Raw genomic sequence first — 6,285 nt, 5'->3', positions numbered from 1 at the left:
CAGCGGCGACGTAACGAGATAATTAATGTAAATGCCTTTAACGACCTCACGGAACTAGTGGCGCCGGTTTCCATAATGATTAATCGGCATCATTGTTTTTGCACGGAATAGCGTGCGAGCCAGGTAATTCAAAAGTCTGATTGAACAGAAATTCTGGTATTTTCGATTCGGATTGGCCCGCGCCATAATCGTATCGCTTTTGCACGACTCTCGTTCCAGATATTTCGCGCTTGCGACTCAAAACCAATCCATGTCAAGAAACGTTCGAGTTAAATGTTATTACAAGTTTTTTTAACCAATGATCCTAATAAAAAAAAAAAAGAAAAAAATCATTAATCTAACTTTGAATCTATAATTTATTTCTTATATTTCTATGTCTTATTATTAATTCTTGTTTCAAGAAGTGTTTTTTAACTTTTCATCCTATTTGCTTATTTGCAATGAAGTTTATTCGAGGTTTATCAAACGATTTATAATTCGTTTCGAAGATAGCCTAATTGCCGCCTGATTCGTCCGGGTTCAAAGTATCTGGGACAAGAGGCGACTGTCTTAATGATTTACCTGTCCTTCGCAAGATTCAACGTTGATAAACAACCTTACTCTCCTTTATTCTCAGCATTCCAGTCACCTTGTTCGACGTATCCTCCTTTTTCCATCCAACTAATCCTTACATCTGATTTTATGAAGACAAAGTCGATCGCCTGCTGTTCCCCACACGTAAACTTTGCAAGTTTCGAATTGGACCGCGTCTCGATCCTCTCGTAAGATTTACAATCGAAGGGAGATTGCACCTACTACGAAATTTTCGAATTATCGCTATTGATTTTCGATAATCGAACCATATTCGAACCAAACGTATAAAATTAATGGGTTGTGCGAAATGTTCCATTTCTCAAATTTAACACCACCTCCTTCAGCTTCCTTTCGATATTTGCGAACGCATCGACATTTTGTCGTTTCGAATAAAATATTTCGATAAAACCACGAGACGATGGAAAATCGAAAAAAAAAGAAAAAAAAATTATCCCTTCTAATAATTCCAACAATTTTTTTTTCCAAACTTCTCGAGTTCTTTTGTTCTACGCTCTTTTGTAAGAACCTGTCGTAGTTTTGCACCTGTCGGCCACCTATTCGATTTATTTACCCAAGAAACAATTTCCCACCGATTCGTTCGCCTTTTCCACGCAAGCAAACAGGATAGGGAAATGCACGCTAATGTTGCGCGACGTTATTAACTTCTGCAAGCAACAGCCACTTATTCACGGTCTATTGTTCTCAGCGGCATGGCCGAGAGAGGTTGGTTATACCGGCTAAGCGTTAATCGATATTGTGGTCGATGCTTGGTACGCGTTTCACAAAGAAGAGGAAGAAAGAAAAAGAACGAGTCGGCGAGAGGAGACGAGACTAAAATTGTCATTCGAAGAAGGGAACGAAGGATAAATTAAAAATTGTTGTGATAGCCATCATACGATAATATTTGTAATTAGACGGATCAATACGTCTATGCTTTCGCGACGACAACGACAACGTTGGCCTGAATAGCAGTCGCGCGGCATCGTTAAAACCGGCTCCACGTGTTCCGATCGATCGTTCCACACATTTTCCGCGATGCGGGATTGGAAACACGTGAAAGTTTCCGCGTCTCGCTTCCAATTCATTTCCTGTACGATTTTTTCTATGAAAACGTCCCTTTACGGCATTTGTACCAATTATTGCGTTCCTATTTCATATGTTTTTTTCCACGGGATAAATATTAAGAATTGAAAATTAATTTTTAATTTTAAACAGACATCGTTTCAGATTTCCTTGCATTATTATTTTATTAATTATCGTTTATAATATTATATTACAGCACGATGTCTTTTTTATATTTTCACATTTGTTACTTCTTTCAACGTTCAAAAAATATAAAAATTATAATTTCAATTGGAAAATAGGAACGAAAGTGTATATTTTTAACGACAGCAATTAGGATGTCGAAGAAATTAAATTAACATTTCCTTCCTACCTCTATAAAAAGAAGAGAAAATTCACGATCACAGAGAATCGTGGCTGTAATAAAGTTTCAAACTTATCCGAAAGAATTTCAAAGCTTCTTCCACGTTCGGATCGATTATGGCCGAGTTACGTGTCGAAGGAACGCCGTAGCGTGACATTTCTGACGTATCTGGCTCAAAACGAAATAAATAATCAACGACAGGACGTCGATTCCACGAGGAAGGGAATTCGTAATTGCTAACACGATCGATTCGTGGCTGAATTCGTGTCCTTTCTCTCTCTCTCTCTCTCTCTCTCTCTCGAAATGACGTAACACCTTTGTAATCTTACGTACGATTATGAGGCAGGAATCAACGGTACGTGGAAGTACGGGGACATTGCGCAACGATTGCGCTGGTTGTCGCGTTGTTTACCGTCCCCCATGAACATCGGTCCGGGAAACGTTCAATTAATATGCCCCGTTCTCTGGTACACGTCCCGTCTACGATTTGGACATAGGGAATAGAAAGTGAACGAGTTGCATAAATTGTATACAAGGTTTTTTTTTTTCTTCACATATTTAAGCGAAAAAAAAGTTTCATCAACTTTTTTCTTTCGCCTCAACTCAAGATGGCGAGATGGCATCTCGGCGGTGGATGATGTGATTTGAATAAGAAAAGGAGAAAAAAAAAAAAAGAAACTGATCGAAAGTTGGACTCAAGATTCTTTTATGAAAATAATTGTTGCTTCTCGAACTCTCGAAACACGTATCGGAATTCCAATTTAAAGAAAGAGTCGTGGTGTTTAAAAATCAAGTTTACGAAACTCTATTACGAGACGAGATTTCTTTTTCTTCTTTCCGTTTTTCGTGATAAAACGAACAAATTTCTGGTTCGTTTCCTTTTTCGTTACCCATCCACTACTATATCGAGATTTGCAACGCGGATTTGTACGCGAACCCGAATTTTTCTGCGCCGCGAAAGCGGAATTTTGATGCGCTCTCCTCCTCCTCCGACCGCTGAATCTTGCCGCTTCCGGCTCATAAATCCGCACGTGTCTCTCGAATACATAATTTCCTCGCTTTCATCGCTTTTTCTTTTTCTCTTTCGCACACGCACACGCACAGTTTCGTTAACTCGGGTTACGATTGGACGATTCGGTAAGAAAGAACGACGATCATTCTTCAGACGATTCCACGTGTCCATAAACGCTGCTCGACCGAGCAATCTCGTTTCTCCGTCTTTCTTCTCTACATTTGTTTTTCAAATCGTGCAAAAACCATCGCCTACGACCTAAGTTTTATCGTTATTGGCGATCTCATTCACGAGAGACCCGTAGTTTCCCGTAGTTTCAATAATAGAAATGATTTATTCAAAAAGAAAAAAAGAAAGAAGCAAATTAAATTATCATTATTATTATTATAAATTGAATAGACGCAGATATTCTGGAACGTACGGGGTACTTTCATTCAGAAGATTGGCGGGAATTAAATAATCGAATAAAGGCCAACGTTTTGTGGGATTAAGTCAGTTGCACAAGCCAATGACATTGTGCTCCGTTTTACCTTTTAACTTGCGCAAGAGGGGCATTGTTCTCCGTTAATAGTAATTACTCTCATTACGATCTAACCAGATATTAGTCTCGAGTATCGTTGACCACCCGTTTCATTTTCCGTGACGTCTTTCGCTCGGCTATCTCAATTACGAACACGCCACGAGCCTCACTTTCCACCCGTCCAGCCTGGATTTTATACGGAAATCGAAGATGCGCGAAAGCGTGGCCTTGAAACGTAGAGAGACCTTGCAATAAAATTTCTCGTCCATCTCTTCTTTATTAACTATCGTATTTCGTTTTCGATTCGATTTCTTCCTCTTTTTAATGCCATCTTGATTTATTCCTCACGAAGAGACCAACGTTTTCGATCTATTACGACGAACCGTTCCACGTTTTACCCCTTTCCCTTCGAGATAATATTCTCGAAAGACGTTACAATATTTTTCACAATAGTCGAACTTTTTAAATAATCCGTCGTCGCTTCGTAAAAATTCGAAATTTCGACCTATCTAAATCTATCGTATCGTTCGAATAAGAAAAACGTGAAATCATCCAAAATTTCTCTCCCCCCCCGATGTATCAATCACCGTCATCGAGATGTCTACGGAAAAATTCCAAGTTTCCAAATCGACCATCTAAGATATCATATCATATCGGATTTTATATATATATCCTACAACAAAGAAGAAAAATAAAGAAGAAAATCATCAAAGTAAATTTCTTCTAAACAATTTTCCTTCTTTCCTTCGATCTTCATTGATCACAGACGTCATCGAAATGTTCAGAAAAATTCTAAATTTCGAAATCTAAGATTTTATATTCCACAACGTCGTAAGAAAAGTAATCGAAAAATGAAATCCAAAGTAAATTCCTTTCCTCCCGCATGTTCGGATCACAGCAATCATGTCCGTCACGAAGGGAATCACGGAATTTCCACGGTCTTCTTTCGGCCGGATTTCAAAGGTGCGCGTTCTAGGGCGTGCGTGCGTGCGTGCGTGGACGACGGTGAAAGTGGACGAGAGGCACATTCGTCGAGCCATTGTGCAGACGTTTCGCGGAAGAAACTTCCTTGTCTTCCGATTGCGCAACCGGACGGACCAGTTTTCGGCCAGCAGAATCGAAAGCGAAAGGGGATCCGGATCGCTGCCCCCTCGATCCACGGAAAAATGACCCCTCGACCCTGTGGCTCGAGGCCACGAAAACCGCGCCTGAATCGAGGCGTGACTTCTCTGCTCCGCGCGAAAGAGAAACAGGCTTCGATGAATTCGACCGACAGGTTTTCGATTCACAAGTTTTAGAATAGGAGCGTCGATCACGGTTAATCAACGATTCAAGGTAAAAATCGAGCCAATGTCGGAAAAGGAAATTTTATAGGGATTATATAAGACACTTAAACTCGTGGATCCTCGATCGCTTTCTTTGAGAAATCTTGTCCGATTTTCCCTATTGCGTATGGGCACGCAACACACAGGAGAAATCTAACGAATTTCAGCGAATCGTCCGCTCGTGGATAATTTATATATAGAAATAATCCGTAGAATTTCGTCATTTCGGTTCCGATTTCTCGTGTATTTTTCCACTTAATTTCAAGGTATGTAACTGTAACTGGTTTTTAAAAAAAGTCTTGCGAAACGACGGGCAGACGGGGTTCGAATATATTACGAAACTTTTTTCTCCTTTTTTTCTATTTAAATTCCTATAAATCGAAGAAACTGGCCGAATCTGCCGCATTTCTCTCGGCCAAATATTTCTTCTTACAGGCAGCCAATACGCAACGTAACGCCTACTTATCCGTAAGCCTCTTTGAAACGCATCGTCGTGGTCGTCATCGTGGAAATGTTAAGATCGATAATATTCGTGGCGCGTCGATCGCGAAAGGGTTGGACGCGCGGATAAGATCGAGGCACGTTCGATGACGTAATCGGTGCCTTTCGAAGTTTCCGCATCTTCGCGTTACGCAAGTGGGTGAACCAGTTTCTGGACAGACCACCTTTGTGTGTAATTATGGTCGAGCAGCAGCTGTCTCCTGTAAGAACAATAACGTCTCCTATTGCCGCTCTCGTCGTGAAAGCTGGCGTCCTACGCGCGTTTCAAAGAAAGTTTCTTGAAAACCGAAACATCTGCATCTCCGTGTGAAATTTTCTTCACAAGTTATTGGATAATTCGCGCGGTGTGAAAAATCGCTTGAAGAAAAAAAAAAAAATTTTTTTTCTCCCTTCAATTTTATAATAATTTATCGGATAATCTGAGCGCCACCTCTTGCGCCCCCTGAATGTGTGTCACCGATGAACATATTTCTCCGCGCCGGTTTTAAATTATTATTATACAATACTCGCGTCGGATAATTTACATCGTTTCGCCAATGAAAAGTGTGTTACACTCGATTGTTTAATACTCGATGTTAGAATATAATAAAGGAATATAATAACTCTTACGTGGTTGGAAAAATTCTTATTAAATTAAATCTTGCAACTTGGTCGCTGTAAATATTGTCCCATTGCGAAGCGAAAAGGTTGGAAAGAAGAAAGGTTATATAAATTTACGAGCTAATTTGTCGTGATTTTTTGAAACTGTACAAAGCGTCAATAATAGAGGTTCGTTAAATAAAGTTCTCCGTGGAATTACAATTTTCATGGGTCGGATAAGTGATTATACATTATAGAGCGGCTTCTTAATTACACAATCCTGTAAAGCAATTTCGGTTCCCCGCCGTCAAACGACTTTTATTCGACGATCCTCTCGAGAGCCGGGAAT

This window comes from Apis florea, unplaced genomic scaffold, assembly GCF_048593485.1.
Source record: "Apis florea isolate Af1SG1 unplaced genomic scaffold, ASM4859348v1 contig_2272_pilon, whole genome shotgun sequence".
NCBI lineage: Eukaryota > Metazoa > Arthropoda > Insecta > Hymenoptera > Apidae > Apis > Apis florea.
The sequence above is the reverse complement of the archived record's forward strand: the minus strand, read 5'-3'. Positions refer to the sequence as shown.